Consider the following 24,298-nt stretch of genomic DNA (forward strand, 5'->3'; position numbering starts at 1 on the left):
CCTTCTTCGAATAACGAATAATAGTTTTCTTATGTGAATTTACTACTCAACCAGGACTTAGATATGAATTGTTGAGGCTGCGGGCGGGTATTAATCCACGCTTATAGAAGTGATAAGATAAAAGGGGCAATGATGGATATGGCAGGTAAATGCATGTGTGGCCTGAATGTAAAATGTGACAATCTGCACATCCTAATGGATTGCTTGAACGTTTTGTTCCTTCAGAAAGTGATTTTACGACCGCTGTTTTTAAAATATGGTGCTTTAAATCGTGTGCAAGCAGTAGCACTGCTAATAGACGTGCTATTTGGAAGTTGCTGTGCTGTATGGTGATTTATGATCGCTGTTAGAGAATCTTTAATGGGGCTATGAGAGGGATCTCTGTTATAGTTTGCCTTTAACTCTTTTTGGTGGTACCATTGTCTGCTCATAAATTGGGTATGATCTTAGTTAAAACATATTTTATGCGTCAATTTGTATTTATTATAAGATCAATTTTTATTGATTATAAAGGTTTTAGGAGGATTATTGATGTATCTATATTTTAGGATGTTGATGTGTGTATGTTTTATGTTGTTTTAAAGACTTGTCTAAATGAACATTTATTGACTGACTGGTTCACAGTGGCCATGTCTTTAAAAAAATACTAGCGAATGGTGGTTTAAAGCAGGCGTGCGTGATGGCACTTCTGTTATTTAGCCGGTATAGTGCAGATCTATCAGATGCCATCAGAGTGGAGATATCCCCCTCCCCCGTAAGGTTAATCATCCTTTCAATTCCGTTGCTGCAATATCCAGGCAGCACTATTATTCCGGGTCATATTGCCTCAGGTCTCCAGACCTCTTTAATTGTTGTAGACAAATTCAACAAAGACAATGGTAGTCAATGCCAGGACTGCCGTTATTAGTATTCAGTAATAAATGGTTTGAAACGAAACGCTGGAAAATTAGCGGCACCTTAATCAAAAAGCTGACGAAATACTGTTCGGCGTTGGACAGATGCTATTGGCTCAGTCAACAAACACTGGGCTCACCTAAAAATGAAAATGACTCACTTTTTTTTCCGCCGCCAGCACAACAACTTGGAAGCGCAAATAATTAATGCTAATAAATGCAAAATGTATTCTGTCCATTATTTACGAGCTGGGAGCCTTCCCAGGGAACTTAGACACCTGGGGCCATACGTACAAACACATTTTCCCATAGACACAGAATGGGCAAAACTGGTTGCTACATCTGGCCCCTGGTTCGACCACTCAGTGCATTCTGCCTAGGCTACTGTTTAATCTACCTAATTCTACTTGTCAACAAGAAATAAGGTTGGAATTTGGCAACCATCCCTGACGCTTATATCTCTTTTTAGGTCGAGCATAGCAGCGCAAGCGCTGCTTTTCCGACGTGTTGGTATGTATCTGGGCTTTTAACAACGCCCACATCACGCCCATCACTATCCCTCATTCGTGGGATTGCCCTTCAAAAAATCCTTTGACGACATTGGTAAATGGCTTACCTTTCGTAGCCCCTTTACATGGCTAATTGCACTTTTGCCAATATGTTTGACTGCAAACGAAATACTTTTTCATTTTGTGTGTCCCTTCATGCGTGTTATGTTGCAGCGTGGACTGGTCTAACTGGGAGAGGGATCCTCCCCAGTCCATGCTGCGTTTACCCCTGCCTGTGGGTTACAAGTGGTGTGGTCCCCTGACGTAAGGGGCGAAGGAATAAAGGTGACTCCGGCGTTTTGTGCAGGCAGTCAAAAACCCTGCTTGGTGTCCTGTCGTTATTGAAGTGCATTTCCCGCGCCTACAGTTGTGCAGGAAATACAACAAATTGGCAACGAGGGTGGACGTCCCCACCCTCCATCATCGCACGGTGTGTCCTCGTGGCTGTCAGAGTGGTGGGAGTGTGCCTACTTACACACCTCACAAACGCTGCATTGCAGCGCTGCGGATGGCCATACTGGACGCTGTCTCCAGCACGTTCTTGGACTCTGTGCTTGCTGGCCTTGGGGCCCGTCAACCTGCTTAGGGGCTGGGTGCGCACAGCTTAAGGAGAGATGGCCCCGCCCCCATCGTGCTCAACGTGCTGCGAGGAGGCTCTTTGTTTTCTCTCCTGGGCCTCAACACAGCTGCCCAGACTACAGCAGCATTGTGTGCTGGGCTGTGCAGGGGATCTTTTGTCTTCCGGAGGGAAGGCACAGGCTGAGCTGCTGTTTCCCCACCAGGCACAAAGAGTGTTGGGCACATCAAGGAGCAAGAGAACTATAATTTGTGGCATGAAAGGACACTCTCCCACCAGCTAACACCACTTGCCACTTACCCTGCTGTGGGCTCCCAAGGAGGCCCCTGCCCATCACTGGTAGCGCACAAGGACATCACTTCACGGATGCGCAGAACGCTAGGTGCAGGACTAGCCACTAGGAGGGTTGCGGTCATCACCTGTGCTGCATAATGTCATCCATACCGACGCTGGAACCCTTCATAATTGACTGCCCACCGTCAGCCCAGGCTGCTAAGTGGAAAGAATGGGTGGAGTGACTGTGAACATACTTTGCAGTCTCGCCCTGGACAGTGACCGACCCCGTCCCATGCTCTTACATCTAGGAGGGGTGGCCATACACAAGATCAGTAAGTCTATCACAGAAGAGGGGCCACCCTTCATGTACCAATCGCTAAAGAGAGCCCTCACAGCCCATTTTGAGCAGTTAGCCAACCCAGATTATGAAAGGTTACTTCTACGTCAGGCTTGACAACTTCCTTACGAGTCGGTGGATACCTTCTACAGGAGACTTCGAAAATTGTCGAGCACCTGTGACCTGCCAGATGCAGAGCATGAGATTCGGGCTCAATCCATACAAGGCTGTCACTCGGTCAAGCTGAGGGAGAACATTTTACAAGTCCTGGGAATGTCCATGGCCAATATGCTCACACTGAGGAAATCCAAGGAGTTATCAAAGGCTTGTGCAGCTCATATGGAGGCAGCCCTGCAAAAAATGGTAAAGACTGAACCAGTTAACGCGATCACCATGGTCCTGGTGGATTGAAAGAAGTCACGCATGAACTCCAGTGCAGCGACACGAGCATGCTATATGTGCGGAGGATCTTACCCCCATCAAGGACAGTGCCCTGCCTGGGGGAAACGGTGTACAAATTGTAACAAACCAAACCACTTCGCCAAGGTGTGCAGATCCCCTTCCTCCAAGAAGTCAAACCAACCCAAGACAGTGCAGGCGGCGCAAATTCACGTATCTGACAAAGGTGATGGGGATATGGATGACAATGAATCAGAAGGCTTCATACATGTAATACATGCTATGCAACCAGGAAGCAGTCCTAGAAAACGCATCCCTAAATGCAGTATAGTGGTGGGAGGCAAGCCAGTGGTGGCGCTAATAGACACGGGAGCCTCATCAACATCATGGCTGTCTGGGTGATGAAGAACCTTCAACTTAAACCGATACTCTGCACCACCACCACCAAAGTGTTTGCGTTTGGGTCATCGATTCTGCTTCCTCCAGCAGGAGTGTTCAGAATTGACATTATGCATGATGTCAAATGGTTAGCATCAACATCTACGTCACCAAGACCGGGTCAGGCATGCTGTTGAGCTGCCGGACAGCAGAGCGGCTGGGTCTGGTGTCATTTGCATTCAGCGTGCATCAAGAAAACATTGCAGGGTTTATAGCTGAATATGCCGAGCTGTTCAATGGAATTGGGTGTCTGAAAGAAAGATTTATACATCTTCATATTGACAAATCCATACAGCCAGTGGCCTTGAAACATCGCAGGGTTGCTTTCCATCTATGCCCCAAAGTAGAGGAGGAGTTACAAAACTGGAAACAGCTGGCATCATTGAGGGAGTACAGGGATCCACTCGTTGGGTCTGGCCGATTGTGGTTATCCAGAGGCCCAAACAGCCAGGGGAGGCGAGAATTTGAGTGGATATGAGGCTACCCAATGCACCCATCTGTCGTGAACACCACCTAACACCAACCATTGATGATATTGTGGCCAGAGTGAGTGGATCGAGGTGGTTCTCAAAATGGACCTGAGGGCAGGCTATCATCAACTCATGCTTGACCCTGAGTCCCGAGCAATAACCACATTTTCGACCCACGTGGGGCTCCGGAGGTACCCGAATTTCCAGTGCTGCAGAGGTTTTTCAGGAAACTATCAGAGGGATACTAGCAGGACTGGCTGGTGTCATCAACGTAAGTGATGACATATTGGTACACGCCCCCACCCTGGAAGGACATCTTGACAGACTGCGAGTCACATTCAAGTGACTCCAAGAACATAGTCTCACGCTGCACAGAGAAAAATGTGAGTTTCTTCCGAATCATATTGCTTTCTTTGGCTACCATTTTTCTGATAAAGAGGTAATGCCTAATCCGGAGAAGGTACGTGATATTCAGATGGCGTCTGCCCCCAACTCAGTCACAGGTGTCTGTAGCTTTCTTGGTATGGTAACATACTGTGGCAGATTCATCCAAAATCTGTCATCTATCACAGCAACTCTCTGCAAACTAACAAAGACCAACACCCCCTGGGAGTGGGGCTCCGCCAAGGGAAATGCTTTCTGTGCCACCAAGAATGCACTGTCAGCTCATACTACGTTGAGGTACTTCGATCCGGCCAAAGAGTCTGAACTGGCGGTGGACGCGAGCCCGGTGGCGCTGGGCGCCATTCCGTCTCAACATGGTGAACAAGTATAGTGGGCCCTGTTGGCATGCGCCAGCAGAGCCCTAACGGAGACAGAACAAAGATATTCACACATTGAAAAAGAGACCACCGCAGTCCACTGGGGCTGTCGCCATTTTCACCTCTATCAGCCGTTCACGGTGGTGACAGACCACAAACCCCTTGTTCCACTTTTCAATAGACCCACTTCCACTTATCCTCCTCGGATAGAAAAGTGGATTCTACAACTACAAGACTATCAATTCACTGTGATTCATCGCTCAGGGTCCCAAAACCCTGTGGACTACCTGTCGAGACATGCCAGACTGGCTTCAGCACAAGAGGAGTATGAGGCAGAAGCCATGGAAGAATAAGTTTGGCTGGTGGTCGAGCGATCCAGACTATTACCAGTGTCAATACAGGAGTTCATGGAGGCCGCCTAAGAGGATGAATGTCTCCAACTTGCCATAAGAGCAGTTTACACAGGGAGGTGACATCACATGACACACAATATATCCAGGTGGACGGAAGAGGATGGACACACCCTGGCTGCCCTGCATCAGGTCTGTCATGAGCTGTCAGTATCACCAGAGGGATGTCTGCTCCAGGGGCTGCGACTGGTGATTCCCCGGTCCTTGCAATGCCACATAGTGGATTTGGCTCATGCCGCTCCTCAAGGTTAGACAAGACGAAAGCCAGACTTCGTTGTAAAGTGTGGTTCCCAGTACTGGATCACCAAGTGGAAAGAGTGGTGCACCTTTGTCACATCTGTCAGGTCGTGGGCCATCCGAGAATCCAGCACCTAAATTCACTGAACAAATTCAATCCAGGCCATGGAAGTGGGCCAGTGCTGACTTGGGTATTTTGCCTAACAGCCGGCACATGCTGCTGATCATTGATGACTTTTCCAAATATCCTGAAGTGGGAATACTGGACACGACCACAGCTGGGCAGGTCATCCCTCGTTTGGAAGAAGTCATGGCCACTCATGGTCTCATTCAGGAACTCAAAACGGACAATGGCCCGGCTTTTGCTAGTCAAGAATTTGCAGAATACCTCGCAAGGCATGGTGTTGTCCATAGGAATATTACACCCTGCTGTCTTCAGGCCAATGGTGAGGCCGACCGCTTCATGCGAACCTTGAATAAAGTATTGAAGATAGTGGTGGCTAATGCCCACAATGTTGACTGTGCTTTGTATGCATTCCTAAGAGAGTATAAACTCACCCCTCATACTACCACAAACATATCCCCTAGTGCTCTGTGTATGAACAGACAGGTAGAAGACACAATGCCGCAATGTGAGATTTCCACGGTCCTGTTGGAGCAAGCGAGTGAAAGATTGTGTCAACGTAAAGCCGCCAACGATCAAGTGTCAAGGAGGAGACGAGCGAGATCAGTGTCTCTGCAAGTGGGTGACCAGGTGTTGGTTTGGAATAGACATCCAGGTGGGAAGTTTAGACTCCCATTTGAGATGATGCCGTGGACTGTTGTGAGGATCAAAGGCACCCTGGTCACTGCTCAAAAGGGCCACGAGTCGGTGACTCACAACATTTTGTTCTTCAAACAGTACCGATCTGACACTGCCACTACAGCTACTGATGTTTTGCCACCACCCACTGATTCTGATGGCCTAGAGTCTGGGGTCAGTTGCCTCGGCACCCCGGAGCTGGAGATCACTACACGTCGAGGCAAGTTTCTAGAACAGAATGGGAGCCCTCAAGGTGTCACATCTGATGAATGAGAGGGTGATCGTCAGCCCGAGGCATCAGGACTAGATGGGACTGCTGAGACTGTGGTGAGTGTTCCTCTGCAGGCTGGGGCTGAGAGATACCATCTCTGGCCTAGACCATTACCGTTCAGTAAGCTACGAGATTTCATACTGACTTAATGAGGAGCTGTGCAGAACTTTTTTGCAGGGATACGGAGATACAGGGGATGTTGTGAAGACATGTTTGATATGCTGGGTTCACTGTAGATGTTTTAATTCTTTTTTTCAAAAGGGATTTGCGTTTTTCATTTTTTCCTTATTTCTGTTTGGGGTAAAGGAGGAATGTTATGTTGCAGCGTGGTCTAGTCTAACTGGGAGGGGGATCCTCCCCAGTCCATGCTGCGTTTACCCCTGGCTGTGGGTAACAAGTGGTGTGGTCCCCTGATGTAAGGGGCAAGCGAATAAAGGTGACTCTGGCTTTTCGCGCCAGCAGTAAAAAACCCAGCTTGGTGTCCTGTTGTTATTGAAGTGCATTTCCCGCACCTACCGTTGGGTGGGATATACAACAATGCTGATGCTCATGGCAGCCGTGGCGCTGTGAATCAGCTTGCTTATGTGAAACTGTTTTACTTTTAATTTTCTATTTATGTGGCAAGAAAAGTCCAGTTAGGAGTTTACAATGCTAATAACTCTAACTCCAGCAAATGCAAAACCCATTGCATTGGAAATTCTTGTTATGATAACCTGTTACATTTAATGGTATGCAAATGAAACACACCTTAAGGCACACACTCCAGTACGGTCTCTCAATAGGCCAATATGAAATACTGCCCCTTGTCAAATATCTAAGAATGCACTCTATCTACCCCTTGCACCTAGAAGGGCCATGGGAACAGAATTTCTGAAGCTCAATCCAAACAGGTAATCAAAAAAAAGTTCTGTTTGTTGCATTGGACAGAACCCGAAAACAAGAAAGTATGCAGATTACACCGCAGAGAACCTCTCAGGAAAGAAATTTACCACGTATCTCAACATCCCTTTGGCCAAAACTTTGACACATTTTATCCACATCCCCTTTTCTTGTTCTCCTTTTATGGAGTTCAGGCAAGTATGGACAGCGTACAAAGAGTACCTCAAATGTTTTTTTAAATTTTAATAAGCATTTCTAATCTAACAATGGCACAGAACAAGATGGAACCCAATGCCCAGATCATAGGTGCTGGTGCGCATATGTTTACATTCACCTAAATACCGAATAACATCATGTCTCGTGTGACAATACAGTGGTGACATCTGATCTGTATGGCAAGTGTTCCTGAAGCTACAGCCCAGTTACCCCTCAGCAGAGAGTGCCATGACATACCCTTACATAGGAGCCCAATAATCCCTTTGGTGGAAGGTTACAAGTTATCGAGTCATAAAATGGGGATGGTACATGGCGAGAAGCCGTTTACCTCTTGCAAAAGGCCCAGAGCGGCAAAACTGCTTCATACATTTGGCCTTTGGTGTCCTAAAAAAGGCTTGAGAAAGGGGAATCAGAATGTTAACAAACATGTAAAAGAACTGAGGCAATATGACCATCTTCATCATCGCGATTCGGTCAGCCAAGGAGAGTGGGAGACAGGACCAATGCTGTACTCGCTCCTCCAACTTAGAGATCGATTTACTGTAGAATTGTCACCCTTATAATTCCCTAGTGTGTGGTACCTTGGTACCCAGGGTACTGGGGTTCCAGGAGATCCCTATGGGCTGCAGCATTTCTTTTGCCACCTGTAGGGAGCTCAGACAAATCTTACACAGGACTGCTACTGCAGCCTGAGTGAAATAACGCACACGTTATTTAACAGCCATTTTCACTGCACCTAAGTATCTTATAAGTCACCTAAATGTCTAACCTTCACTTGCTGAAGGTTAGGTGCAAAGTTACTAAGTGTGAGTGCACACTTGTACTAGCAAAGGTGCCCCCACGTAGTTCAGGGCCATTTCCCCGAACTTTGTGAGTACGGGGACACCATTACACGTGTGCACTACATATAGGTCAATGCTATATGTAGCTTCACAATGGTAACTCCGAATATGGCCATGTAACATGTCTAACATCATGGAATTGTCCCCCCATGCCAAATCTGGTATTTGGGTGCCAATCCCATGCATCCCCGTGGCTCCACTATGGACCCCGGGTACTGCCAACCAACTCTCTGGGGTTTTCTCTGCAACTACTGCTGCTGCCACTCCACAGACAGGGTTCTGCCCTCCTGGGGTCTGGGCAGCCCTGTCACAGGAAGGCAGAACAAAGAATTTCCTCTGAGAGAGGGTGTTACACCCTTTCCCTTTGGAAATAGGTGTTAAAGGCTGGTGAGGGGTAGCCTTTCCCAGCCCCTAGAAGTGCCCTCCTTGCATAAGCCAATTTACACCGGTTAGGGAACCCCCAGTCCCTGCTCTGGCATGAAACTGGACAAAGGAAAGGGGAGTGACCACTCCCCTGTCCATCACCACCCCAGGGGTGGTGCCCAGAGCTCCTCCAGTGTGTCCCAGACCTCTGCTATCTTGGATCAGGTGTGAGGGCACTCTGGAGGCCTCTGATTGGCCAGTGCCAGCAGGTGACATCAGAGACCCCTCCTGATAGGTGCTTACCTGACTAAGTGGCCAATCCTACTCAGAATGCTATTTAGGGTCTCTCCACTGGGCTTTTCCTCAAGAATTCACCATACTTCCTCTGCATCTCTCTCTGTGACTTATGCCAAGGATCTACCGCTGACTGCTCCAGGATACCTGCAAAACTGCAACAAAGTAGCAAGAAGACTACCAGCGACATTGTAGCGCCTAATCCTGACGGCTTTCTCGAATGTTTCCTGGTGGTGCATGCTTTGGGGGCTGCCTGCATTCATCCTGCAATGGAAGCCACAAAGAAATCTCTAGGGGGTCAACGGAATCTTCCCCCTGCTCCAGCAGGCACCAAACTCCAGCGTCACCAGTACTCTGGGACCCCTCTCATCCTGACGAGCATGGCCCTTGGAACACATGTGGTAGACCCAAGTGACCCCGACTGTCCAGTGGTCCAACTGTCCAAATTTTGAGGAGGTAAGTCCTTGCGTCCTCTTCCCAGACAGTAATCCTGTGCACCTCATGAACTGCAGCTGCTAGGGCTTCTGTGCACATTTCCAAGAAATCCTTTGTGCACAACCAAGCTCAGGTCCCCAGCACTCTGTCCTGCAATGCTAAGCTCCCTGATTTGATCTCCGGCTTCGTGGGACCCTCTTTTGCAGTGTTGAGATGACCGCCGTGTTCAGCCTTCTTGAACCTGTGTTCAAGTGCTTCTGTAGTTGCCACCTTCTTGTGCATGGGCTCTCTGCGTTGCTGAGGACCCCCTCTGTCTCCTCTTTAAAATGGCGACATCCTGGTCCTTCCTGGGCCCGGGCAGCACCCTTTTTCTTTAATCGTGACTCTTGCAGCTAGCAAGGCTTGTTTGTGGTCTTTTGCTAAAAAAATAACTTTGCATCCTCCAGCACTCCGTGGGACATCTTCTGCATGAAGGAGAAGTTCCTAGCACCTTTCGTTGTTGCAGAACCTTCAGCTTCTTCCATCCAGAGGCAGCCATTTTGCACCTTCATCCGGGGTTTAGTAAGCTCCTGCCACCTGGACACTTTCACGACTCTTGGACTTGGTCCCCTTCCTTTGCAGGTCCTCAGGTCCAGGAATCCATCTTCAGTGCTTTGCAGTCTGTTTTGGTCTTTGCTAAATCCTCTATCACAACTTTAGTGTGTTTCTGGGGAAATAGTAGTACTTTACTCCTACTTTCCAGGGTCTTGGGGTGGGGTATCTTGGACACCCTTAGTGTTTTCTTACACTCCCAGTGACCCTCTACACACTACACTACCCTAGGGGTCCATTCGTGGTTCACATTCCACTTTCTTAGTATATCGTTTGTGTTGCCCCTAGGCCTATTGCATCCTATTGTATTCTAAAGTGTTTGCACTACTTTTTGACTGTTTTACTTACCTGATTTTGGTTTGTGTGTATATTTTGTGTATTTTACTTACCTCCTAAGGGAGTATATCCTCTGAGATATTTTTGGCACATTATCACTAAAATAAAGTTCCTTTATTTCTAGTAACTCTGAGTATTGTCTTTCTTATGATATAGTACCTATATGATATAAGTGGTATGGTAGGAGCTAAGCCAGGCCAGCCTCCTACACATATGACTTCTCCCAGTTGATGCTCAGTCTGGACATCCACTCAAACCACACATACTCTTGAAGAAGAGTGGCCAGGTGGGTCTCCGGATCCCTCATGTGTAGCACCAATCATCCGCATACAGTGAGATTGCCACACAAGTAGTCAAAATTTAATGGGTGACGTGGCATAGTGCTGCCGGACTACACAGGCAAGTGGTTCAAGGGCCAGTGTGAATAGGAGTGGTGGCAGTGGACATCCTTGACGAGTACCCCTGCACAACATGAAGAGGTCTGAGGTAATACAGTTTACATATATTCTGGCGACCGGGTTGGTGTACAATACTCGGGTCCTTTCAATTAATCCAGTAGGGATACCCATCCTCTGTAAGATGATAAACATATAGAGGCAAGCGGTGGAGCCAAACACCTTAGCAGCATCTAGGAGGATTGCGGTTGCCTAAAGATAGGGATCTAAGTGGTACAATTGTTTAAATAGCATCCTGAGATTATGAGTGGTGCAGTGTACGGGGATGAATCCTGCATGATCTGGTAGGACCATATTGGGCATTAGCAGTAGGAGCCGTGAAGCTATTAGTTTGACAAAAATTTTTATATCAATATTGATAAGGGATAATGGACGATATAACTCACAACGCTCAGGCGATGTGTCTGCTTAAGTAGCGTGACAATGAGGGCTTCCCTGAGAGAGTATGGAAGTCGCTGTGTCACGTATGCCTCATTGAACATTTGCAGGAGGCGTGGAGATAGCAGAACAGGAAAATTCCTTATAAAACTTTCCTGGTAAACCATCCAGGCCCAGTGTTTTGCTAGTAGGTAAGGTATGTAAGGCATCTTTTATTTCATCCACAGTGAAGGGCTGGCTAAGATATTCTCTTTGTCTGGGTTATAAGCACACTAAGGCAACATCATCTAGATAGCTAGCTATTTTGACAGCTGTTGCCATTTCTCTGTGCCAATAGAGCGCAGCATAGAAGGAAGAGAACTGTTTTAAAATAGATCTGGTGTCACAGCATAGCTCGCCGTCAGGGGTAAGTATACTCACATATAGGCTCTCATTATTACATTGGCGGTAAATCCTACTTACCGCCACGCTGACTGCTGCCAACATACCGCCGCCACTGCGGATATCCGTTCACCATATTATGACACACACATACCAATCCATCACTATTTAGCCACAAACACAAATCCGCCACACCAAAGGTCCGTGATAAACTGGCGGTATCAAAACCCACATTGTTACGCCAACAGAACAACGCCCACCACATTATGACCCACGAATCACCAAGGCAGACACTCAATGGTGGTAAACTATTGGTGGTACATACCGCCACGCTCACAATACACACACTCAAACAAACAACACCACATTTGACAATTCAACACACACCTGACATACATACACACACCAGACCCACATCACTATAAAACACACACCCACATTACCTACAACCCTTTACGACTACAAACCATTGGCACGAGACAGACACCACGACCACAGACAAAACCAGAGCCACACACTACTTACAGCTATACACCATCCACACACCCCACATCACATCCCCCAAAACAGCATCACAGCAGCCACAAGGGGGTGAGTACAGTGCCCATCATTACAACTTACGCATGGTAGGGTGGTACCCGGATGGGGGATGTGTGTCAGTCGGTGCCCCTAGGCCAGGCCTGAAAGTGCAGCATAGGTTCCCTGGTGGCAAGGGTCCAGAAGGGATAATCCTGCTACCTAGCTCGTAGGCATCAACTACTGGTCAAGGCTGAGTGGGTCCCAGGTGTTCTGGATTTGCCGGTGTGTGCCCCTCGCCATGCCTTGGTGGCTAGCAATATCACTGGTAGTGCAATGCATAGTGCGTAGGCTTGTTCCCTGTGTGTGAGTGTGCTGTGTATGCCAATGGTGGTGTTGGTACCAAATGTATCCTTTGTCTCTCCTCCCCCTTTTTGTTTTCTCATCCTGTCCTTATGTGCATTAACATCATCTGGCGGAGGAGCAGAGGCACTGGCGACGGAGAGAGCTGCATCCCACAGGACCCAGGAGGCGGAGTCCACTGACGCTGAGGGCACCAGTGGGACGGAGGGTGAGGGGACCACCACGGCAGAGACTGGAGGGGGCATTTCAGACACAGATACCTCCTCCGATGGAAGCTCTCTGGTGGTGTTGGACACCTCTGTGACCACCCCAGCCACAGGTACAGCCGTCACCCCCGTAACAGCACCGCCCTCCCAGCAGCCCCTCATCTGAGTTGCCCATGCCCGCTCACCCAAGAGGGTGGGCATCTCCTCAACCCCACGCACTTCAGGCCCTGCCCCAGTTAGCCCTGCTGCCCTGAGTGAGGAGGCTATCGACCTCCTGAGACCCATCTCTGTAGGGCAGTCAACCATTGTGAATGCCATCCAGGGGCTGGCAGCCCAAATGCAACAGACTAATACATTCCTGGAGGGCATTCACACTGGCTTGGCGGCCCAACGAAGATAAATCCAGACTCTGGCCACCTCTTTGATGGCAGCCATTGTCCCTGTTTCCCCCCTCCGCCCTCCAACTTCCTCTTCCCACTCCCAATCCCCTCAACCCCAACCAATCACAAACAGACGAGCATGCACACAAGAAAACACACAAGAGTAGTTCAGGCAAACACAAGCACCACACATCATCCCACAGGCACTCACACAAACACCATCCAGATGAAGACATACCAACATCCACAATTTATACTCTCTCTCCCTCCTCTTCCTCACCCATCTCCCTCCCAGTTCCGTCTACACTCACACCTGCATGAACTACATCCTCATCCACTACCAGCATCACCACCACAACTAGCAGAACACACACTTCACTGGCAGATACCTCCACAACAGCCATGCACACATCCCCTGTATCCTCTCCCACTATGTCTGTCCCCCCTCCTAAAGTATTCAAACACATACACTCAGACACCCAACAGCCATCCACCTCACAACAGCATCCAGCCCATGCACCTGCACCTAAAATCAGCAGACAGACACCTCCCCCAACCACTCTCTCTTCTTCCACTCCCAAACCTTCTCCCTTTTCCCGCCCCAATGTCCCTAAAAAACTTTTCCAATCCACCATTGACCTCTTTCCTACCCCTCCCCCGTCCTGCATGTCTGGCCAGGGTGGCAAAAACCCAGCAAAGCACCTTAGCCACCCAGTTCATGGGCCCAGTAGTCACCACACCCACTCGTGGTAAGAAAGTATCCAGGGCACATGTCTTGAGGGTGAAGGAGCCTGCACCAGACAGCCTCAAGGGTAAGGAGCCTGCCCCAGCTGCTGCCAGGAAGACCAAGGAGCCTGCCCTAGCTGCTGCCAGGAAGACGAAGGAGCCTGCCCCAGCTGCTGCCAGGAAGACCTCGGAGCCTGCCCCAGCTGCTGCCAGCAAGACCATGGAGCCAGCACTAGCAGGCAGGAAGGGCAAGGGGCCTGGGGGCAGGAACTCTGACGGAAACCCTCACCACCAACCATGGTTGTGCAGCCATCTGAGGCTGCAGGGGATGGGCTGGAGCCTCCCCCCACCAGCAGCAGCAGCACCACCACTAGTGGGCAGCCATCCGAGGCTGCAGGGGATGGGGTGCAGCCTCACAGCAGCACCACAACCAGTGGTCAGCCATCTGAGGCTGCAGGGGATGGGCTGGAGCCTCCCCCCACCAGCAACAGCACCACCACCAGTGGGCAGTCATCTGAGGCTGCAGGGGATGGGTTGGAGCCTCCCTCCCACCAGCACCTGCAGCAGCACCACTACCACCACTGAGCAGCCATCACCGCCGGGGGATGGTATGTAGTCCTGCCTCCATGGGCTGCTGTGCGGCCTGCCCCCTGCAAATCCAGTAGGTATGATACCCACCAGCGAGACTGTGACCTTGCAAACCCCAGGATGAAGAGCACAGGGCATGATGCCCCCTCCAGAACAAGTGGGTAAGACACCCACCAACCCCAGCCTCCCAGGATCAAGAGCACAGGGCATGATGCCCCCTCCAGAACCAGTGGGTAAGACACCCACAGAACCCAGCCTCCCCAGGATCAAGCACAGGGAATGTTGCCCCCTCCAGAGCATGTGGGCAAGTCACCCACTTGAGAGACAGTGGCCTTGCACTCCCCAGGACCAAGCACGGGCATGTTGCCGCCTCAGAGCATACGGGCCATTCACCCATTTGAGAGCCTGTGGCCTTGCACTCCCCAAGACCAAGCACAGGGCATGTTGCCCCCTCCAGAACCAGGGTCTTGTTCCATCTCCCGGCTGAGGTGTCCCCCATCCCCCGTCCCTCTGAGGTGCCTGCCTATTTACCAACTGATGCCCCTGCAGTGTTCTCTCCATGTTGATGCAGGTGACAGTGGGGCCTTGGACTTTGGCCTGTGGCCATGTGGCCCACGCAAACCGAGGACTGGGCAGTGTCCCTTGAACTGTACAATTGTAAATATCTGTGACATTGGCTAAGTTATTTTTATACTGTGTTGATAGAATTACACTCACTTTGGTAAATTAATTTTGCTTTTGCATTATTCAGCTGATTTAGTGGGAATAACTTGTTTTCTTGTGCAACTGGTTGTGTGTATGCTGTCTGTATGTCGGGTGTATGTTGTGCGTGTGTGTGTGTGTGACTCTCTTTTTCCTCCCCCCTTGTGTGCTAGGTGGCTGTACTCACCGTAGTCGTCTTCGGTGTTCATGGTGGAGCAGCATGTAGAAGAGGATTGGGAAGTGTTAGAAATGGGGTCTTTGGTTGACAGTCAGGTTACCCCCTGTTCAAGCAAGGACCCTCACTCTAGTCAGGGTAAAAGAGCATCACCCTCAGCTAACCCCTGCTTACCCCATTGGTATCTTGGCAGAGGAGTAGGCTTAGCTTCAGAGTGCTAGGTGTAAAGTATTTGTACCAACACACACAGTAACTTAATGAAAACACTACAAAATAACACAACACCAGTTTAGAGAAATAGGAAATATTTATCTAAACAAAACAAGACCAATATGACAAACATCCAACATACATAAGTCAAGTTATGAATTTTTAAAGATTAAACTAAAAAATAGTGCTTAGAAACACAAAATGCTTCGATGAGGTCTTAAGTCGGCGATCTCGGCATCTGTGCGAAACGTTGAATCCGTGCACTTCGAGCAATGTTGGTCACGACATGGTGCGGCGACTTCCACGGAGTCGTGGACTTCAGCGGGGCTGCTGCAGCGTCGGGCCTGCAAAGGTCATTGCATTCTAGCAAAGATCACGAAGTCGGTTGCAGGCGGCATTACCGGATTCAGCAGCGGCGCAGTCCGAAGTCGATTTCCTTGGATTTCCACCAGCTTTCCTTTCAAGGGCCCAGGGACTGGATAGGGCAGCACTTATCAGAGCAGGAGTCTCTCTAGAGAAGTCTTTGCTCTCCCTGAGACTTCAAACAACAGGAGTAAAGCTCTAAATCAAGCCCTTGGAGATTTCTTCACAAGATGGAAGGCACACAAAGTCCAGTCTTTGCCCTCTTGCTCTGGCAGAAGCAGCAACTGCAGGATAGCTCCACAAAGCACAGGCAGGGCAGCACTTCTCCTCAGCTCTTCATCTCTTCTACAGGCGGAGGTTCCTCTTGATTTCCAGAAGTGATCTAAAGTCTGTGGTTTTGGGTGCCCTTCTTATACCCAATTTCTCCTTTGAAGTAGGCTTACTTCAAAGTAAAGTCTCTTTTGAATGTGAAATCCTGCCTTTCCCAGGCCAAGCCCCAGAAACTCACCAGGGGTTCGGAGACGGCATTGTGTAAGGACAGGCACAGCCCTTTCAGGTGTAAGTGACCACTCCTCCCCTCCCTCCTAGCACAGATGGCTCATCAGGAAATGCAGACTACACCCCAGCTCCCTTTGTGTCACTGTCTAGTGTGAGGTGCAACCAGCCCAACTGTCAAACTGACTCAGACAGGGAATCCACAAACAGGCAGAGTCACAGAAATGGTATAAGCAAGAAAATACTCACTTTCTAAAAGTGGCATTTTCAAACGCACAATCTTAAAATCAACTTTACTAAAAGATGTATTTTTAAATTGTGAGCTCAGAGACCCCAAACTCCACACGTCCATCCGCTCCCAAAGGGAATCTAAACTTTAATCATATTTAAAGGTAGCCCCCATGTTAACCTACGAGAGGGACAGGCCTTGCAACAGTGAAAAACGAATTTAGCAATACTTCACTATCAGGACATATAAAACACATTACTATGGTGGTCATTACAACATTGGCGGTAAAAGCCGCTTACTGCCGTGCAGAAGACCGCCAACATACCGCCGCGGCAGCGGAATTCCACCACAGCTATTATGACCCACATCTCGAAATCCGACAAAATTCAGACACCCACACATGTCCGCCACACCAAAGGTCAGTGATAAACTGGCGAAAACAAAACCTCCACCGTCACGCCAACAGAAATATGCACACGCTATCACGACCCACAAATCCACGTGGCGGTCTTTCAACCGCGGTATTCCATTGGCGGTACACACCGCCGCGCTCAAAATATACACACTTCTACAAAACACCGCCACATTGGACAATTCCAAATACACACACCTGATACACACACACACACACCACTCCCACATACCCATTACAATATAAAACACACACCCACATCACCCACAAACCCCTACGACCAATATTACAGAGAGAAGGCCAGAGAGAGACACCACCATCCACAAACTAGCATTCACAGGCACTCAACACCATCACCCACACAACTTCCACGCACAAAACACCACACACCACTACCTATCACCACACACATCACCTACACCACTCCATGGCACGGCAAAGACACCCCAGGTTCTCGGAGGAGGAGCTCAGGGTCATGGTGGAGGAAATCATCCGGGTAGAGCCACAGCTATTTGGAGCACAGGTGCAGCACACCTTAATTGCAAGGAAGATGGAGCTATGGAGAAGAATAGTCGACAGGGTCAACGCAGTGGGACAACGCCAAGAAATCAGGAGGACATCAGGAAGAGGTGGAACGACCTACGGGATTAGGTGCATTCTGTGGTCTCAAGACACCACCTGGCGGTTCAGCGGACTGGCGGCGGACCCCCACCTCCTCACCCACAACTAACAACATGGGAGGAGCAGGTCTTGGCGATTCTGCATCCTGAGGGCCTTGCAGGAGTCGGTGGAGGAATGGACTCTGGTAAGTCAAACCTTTAACTACCATATCCCTCACCCTACCTGCATGCTATCACATACCCCCACCCTCGCCCCCTCCCCTATCACTCCAACTCCTCACAAATGTACTAACATCACAAACCACACATCCCAACACCAAGCCCTCCATGCAACACCAACGCATGGACACCCATCACTAAAGCATGCCCACTGCACATACCCATACACCCCCCTAAACCAGCATCACACAAGTCCCCACATAGGAATGCAAGCACTGGGGTACATGGTCACCCACCCATTGCCCACCATGACACACACAGATGCAATAATTATGCTTTTACAGCCCTTCGGGACCACTACCCAACGTCACCAGACAGGAGGGTCTAGACATCTCCACCCCACCCACAGAAGAGGCCCACAGTGATGACAGCAGCTCTGTCCAACTGGATCCAGATGACCAGCCCGGACCATCGTGGGCCTCAGGACAGTCGGTTCCCCTCACACAGGCACAGGCCACCACAGATATCAACAAAGGGAGGGACAGGGAGGTTAAAGGTCCAGTGTACGTTCTCCCAGTAAGACTAGTCACACGACAAATGGGTACACTGTTCCATGCAACTAGGGGGACATGAAATGTTCAGGAGCAAGAGCCCTTACACATCCAAATGGATGTCATGCTTCATCATCGGGAAGCTCCTCGTCTGACTGGCGGTGCAATATCTGACGGGCCCCCCTATCGGGGGCTCTTTACCGGAGATCTTTTTGAGGTGGCTGCTGTGTTGGTCAGACACTCATTGTAGCAGGAGAGTGGATAGATTAAAATTGATTAGCACCCCACAGCAATCTGCTTTAATGGTTACCTCACGAGGTTGCGACCTAGATTAAAAACATACAGAAAGTGGAGGATGAGGTCCATTTGGATGTGTGAGGGCTCTTGCTCCTGAACATTTCATGTCCCCCCTAGATGCATGGAACAGTGTACCCATTTGTCGTGTGACAGGCCACCACAGACCTTCCCCCATCTGGTAACACCAGCACATCACCCACCCAGCGGGCCCATACCTCCGTCCCCAGGACACGTCAATCAGCTGTGTGTCCACCACTACAGGGAACCCAGGATAGCCCACCACCCCAACAACAACAGGGACCTAGGGGCAGTAGCAGTGGGCACACGGTCCAGGGGACGGAGGCCCAGGAACACAGGGGAACTGGGAGGGCTGCTGTGCGACAGGGGGCGGACAGGCCAAGGGAACCCACTCCCCACGAGGCCCTCTCCTCCATCATGGGAGCATACCACCACTCCCAGGAGACGATGGCAATGGTCCTGGCCAAGTTTCAGGAGACCCAGTGCATGCAGGAGGAACAGTATTTGGGGTTCAGGGAGGAACTCAGAACCATCAGCTCTGCCCTGGGCACCATCGTAGGGGTGCTGAAGGAAATACTCAACACCAGGAGGGACACTGTGGCACTCCAAGGGGCCCCTGACACTAGCATGGACGATGAACTGCCCACCACCTCCGCCGGTGCTAGTGGACTGGAGGCACAGCCACAGGACCACCACACCAGCACCCCACCCCCTGCAGATGGAGAACCACCCCGCAAGCGGTCCCTGAGATCCAGGAACAAGACAGAGCACGATGCCAAGACCCCCGCCAAGAAATGAGACCAACCTTATTGTCAACCCACTGTCCCACTTTGTCACCCTGTCCATATTGGAACTGCCCCAGCTCCACTTCCTATGCCCATATGGGCAATGCACCTATGAGACAAATAGACTGGACTCTGCCATGGACAATCCTCCGCCTTCACCCCTCACCATTTAACGTCCCCCTCCAGTATTTTGTATGTAAATAAACACACCTAAAGCACCAAAAGATCTGGAGTCTGTCTGTGATTTTGAAATAGTGTGTTTGCAATTACAGTGACAAAATTTCCAGGAAATAGTAATGTCAACATACCTATGTCACACAGCTTTAGTCCATGAGGAATCTAAGCAGATGACACACGTTGGAACCCACACCTGTGAAACCGTAAGGGAAAGTGACAACTCAGTGACCATACACTGGGTGAAATTGACAGACAGGATAGAGGTAGAAGTGTAAAAGTACTTGTAGTAGGCAGGAATGTATTCTCACCTGCGTTTCACTCGAAATATTGCTGGATGACTGAGTCCCTGTTGTCAATGTCTTCTTCCTCTGCTTCCTCCTCATCACTGTCCACAGGCTCCACAGCTGCCACAACACCGCCATCTGGACCATCCTCCTGCAGAAAAGGCACCTGTCGTCGCAAAGCCAAATTATGAAGCATACAGCAGGCCACGATGATCTGACACACCTTCTTTGGTGAGTAGAATAAGGGTCCACCTGTCATATGGAGGCACCTAAACTTGGCCTTCAGGAGGCCGAAGGTGCGTTCGATCACCCTCCTAGTCCGCCCATGGGCCTCATTGTAGCGTTCCTCTGCCCTGGTCCTGGGATTTCTCACTGGGGTCAGTAGCCATGACAGGTTGGGGTAACCAGCGTTCCCTAATAGCCACACCCGGTGCCTCTGTAGTTGACCCATCACATAAGGGATGCTGTTATTCCGCATGATGTAGGCATCATGCACTGAGCCAGGGAACATGGCATTCACATGGGAGATGTACTGGTCTGCCAAACATACCATCTGTACATTCATGGAATGATAACTCTTCCGATTCCTGTACACCTGTTCACTCCTGTTGGGGGGGGGGACCAAAGCCATATGGGTCCCATCAATGGCACCTATGATGTTGGGGATATGTCCAATGGCATAGAAGTCACCTTTCACTGTAGGCAAATCCTCCACCTGAGGGAAAATGATGTAGCTCCGCATGTGTTTCAGCAGGGCAGACAACACTCTGGACAACACGTTGGAAAACATCAGCTGGGACATCCCTGATGCCATGGCCACAGTTGTTTGAAAAGACCCACTTGCAAGGAAATGGAACACTGATAGCACCTGCACTTGAGTGGGGATTCCAGTGCGATCGCGGATTGCTGACATCAGGTCTGGCTCCAACTGGGTACACAGTTCCTGGATTGTGGCACAGTCAAACCTGTAGGTGATGATCAAATTTATTTCCTCCATTGTCGACAGGTCCACCAGCGGTCCGTACGCCGGAGGATTCCGCCATCTCCTCACATGTCCCAGCGGACGGTGCCTATGAAGGACAACAGCGAGCACAGAGTCAAACAACTCAGAGGTATGTACCCACAGTCTACACAGAACACCAATCATACACAAAATCTGGCCTGTATGTGTGTTGAGAGTAGGCCTAGGTATGTGTGACACAGTTGGTAATTAGCTGGCCATGTGGGCCCCTGAAATGGCGGCTGCCTGACCTCTAAAGCGGGACAATGGGATGTGAGGTAACTGCAAAGGCGTTGTGCACCGTCGCGGTAGGCGGTCGAAGACCGCAGCGCAATGCTGCATTGGTTAACATTGGACCCTATGGGTCCCAGGAGCCAATGACGATGTACGCCGGCGGTGATAGTACGCACCGCCGCGGACGTGACCCCCATTTTCTAACTGTTGAATCACTCGATACCTGATCTTAGACAGGAGAGGACCTACACTGCAAGTGCTGCTGTGACCTTGGTCTGGAAGAGACAATGGATCGTGCGTCTGGGGAAAGGGCCCCTGCCTTCACTGCAGAGGAGTTGGAGAAGCTCGTTGACGGGGTCCTCCTCCAGTACACGCTACTCTACAGTCCTCCAGACCAACAGGTAAGTACACAGGGAGCATGTTGTATGGGCTATGCCTGTGTGGAGAGGGCTGGTTGTAAGAAGGAAGGGAACAGAGTTGTGCGGCATGAAAGACGGTGGGTGCATGTGCCACATGGCAGGGGTAGGGAAGTGGGCCACTCACTTTGACGGTGCAGTTGGTAATGACTTCTCTTCTTCCCCTGTACATTTCATGTAGGTCAGCGCCCACCAGAAGAAGGATATTTGGTGTGCCATCACCAAGGACATCTGGACCCTGGGGGTCCACCACAGACGGAGCACCCACTGCCGGAAGAGATGGGAGGACATTCGCCGCTGGAGCAAGAAGACGGTGGAGGCTCAGCTGGGGCTGGCCTCCCAACGTGGGACGGGTGCCCGTCGAACCATGACCCCCCTGATGTTCCAGATCCTGGCGGTGGCCTACCCTGAGTTGGATGGGCGCTTGAGGGCATCACAGCAGACACAAGGGGGTGAGTACACTATCATTCAGCTGACTTTGCGCGCAGTCAAGGTGTCTGGGTGGGGGAGGAGGGCTGTGGGTTTCCCTAGGCCAGGGCGAGTTTCGTAGGCTAGGCCCATTCGTAAGGCATGGCCCTGTGGCCCCCCACCCCACCTCTGTAGAGTGCCAAGTACAGCTATTCATGCCGCTGTGTCATCTATGTGTGCAGATGTCGTCCATAGCCTTATAGGCCATTTCCCAGGAATTGAACTGTAGAGCCCAACAGCGCGACGTAGTGCAGGGGGCTGCTGTGTCTGTATTGTCCACCAATGGTAGCGGTAAGCCATGCACTCAACCTGTCTTTCTTCTGTTCCCCCCCCTTTCTTTGTGGTCTCCCTGTTCTTGGGTGCATTAGCATCATCAGGCAGAGGTACAGTGGCACCGGAGCACGAGGGAGCTGCATCCCACATGGGCATGGAGGCCCACACTACGGACTCTGAATACACCAGTGGGACGGAGGGCGAGGGAAGCACCACGGCAGTCACAGGATCTGCAACCAGCGACACGGACTCGTCCTCTGATGGGAGCTCCCTTGTGGTGGTGGCAACATCTGTGCCCCCCACTTCAACAGGTACAGACGCCACCCCCCCTACCAGCACCGCCGTCCCAGCAGCCCCTCAGCCTTCGCCCCGTGCCCGCTCACCCAGGAGGGTGGGCATCACCTTCGCCCCAGGCACCTCAGCCCCTGCCCCTGTCACCTCTGCTGCCCTCAGTGAGGAGGCCACTGACCTCCTCAGGTCAGTCACTGTTGGGCAGTCTACCATTTTGAATGCCATCCAGGGTGTAGAAAGGGAGTTGCAACACACAAATGCATTCCTGGAGGGCATTCATTCTGGTCAGGCAGCCCTTCATCGAACCCTTCAAACTCTGGCCTCAGCACCAATGGCAGCCATTGTCCCTGTGTCTAACCTCCCCCCTCCAACTTCCTCCACCAGACCCAATCCCCTGTACCTCTGCCTATCCCAAGCACACCATCAGACCAGACTGCACACACCTCACCACACAAGGGAAGCTCAGGCAAACATAAGCACCACACATCACACAGGCACTCACGCAAGCATCACATACATACAGACACACCAACATCCACTGCCTCCACTGTGTCCCCCTCCTCCTCGTCTCCCTCCTCCCTCCCAGTCTCGTCTACACTCACACCTGCATGCACTACCACTACAGCCACTACGTCCCGCACCAGCACACCCACCACCACACCCCGCTCACATGCACTCACCACCCCCACTACAATTTACACGTCCCCTGTGTCCTCTCCCAGTGTGTCTGTGACACCCCCTCCCAAGATACACAAACGCAGGCACACACCCACCCAACAGCCATCCACCTCACAACAGCCTCCAGCGCATGCACCTGCACCCAAATCCACAAAAGTTATACCTCCTACAACCACCACCTCTTCCTCCACTCCCAAACCCCCTCCAGCTACCCGTCCCAGTGTGTCCAAACAAATTTTCCTGTCCCCCCTTAACCTATTTCCCACCACCCCCGTCCAACTCATAGGTCCCGTACTAGCACCTCAGCCAAAATATCTCCAGGACCAGTGGTGCCTGTTGTCACAGGTATGTGGAGTGCACCGGCCACCAGGCCAGCCAGTCTGTCACGGAGCCACAGCACAGCCAGTCCCCCCCGTGAAGCACCAGATGTTGGCCAGTGCCCGGCGGGAGAGGGGGAAGACTCCAGCCAGCCAAGAAGCTCACAGGGGTCCCGGGGGGAGTGTGGACTCAGCTGTGACTCCTCCCAAGGTGGGGAAGGGGCAGAAGAAACCTGCAAAGTCTGGAAGGAGCAGCACAGCAGAGAAGACCGCCATCATCCCCGCTGGCCAGGAGGGCCCCGCCAGCCCCATCGTCGCTGCCCAGGAGGCCACCGCCAGCCCCATCGTCGCTGCCCAGGAGGCCACCGCCAGCCCCATCATCGCTGTCCAGGAGACAACCGCCAGCCCCATCGTCACTGCCCAGGAGGCCACCGCCAGCCCCATCGTCGCTGCCCAGGAGGGCCCTGCAGCCACAGCCCAGCTGCCCAGGAGGGCCCCGCAAGCCACAGCCCAGCTGGGCAATGACGGACTGCCAGCCACAGCCCAGCTGGGCAATGACGGACCGCCAGGGCAAGCACTGCTGAACAGGGCAAGCACCGCTGAACAGGCAAGGACCGGTGAACAGGTCAGAGACCACCAACTCAAGCACCGCTGAACAAGGCAAGGACCGCTGAACAGGGCAAAGACCGCCATGGCAAGCACCGCTGAACAGGTTAAGCACCGCTGAACAGGGCAAGGACCGGTGAACAGGTCAGAGACCGCCAACACAAGCACCG

This window comes from Pleurodeles waltl, chromosome 5 (genome assembly GCF_031143425.1).
Source record: "Pleurodeles waltl isolate 20211129_DDA chromosome 5, aPleWal1.hap1.20221129, whole genome shotgun sequence".
NCBI classification, from domain to species: domain Eukaryota; kingdom Metazoa; phylum Chordata; class Amphibia; order Caudata; family Salamandridae; genus Pleurodeles; species Pleurodeles waltl.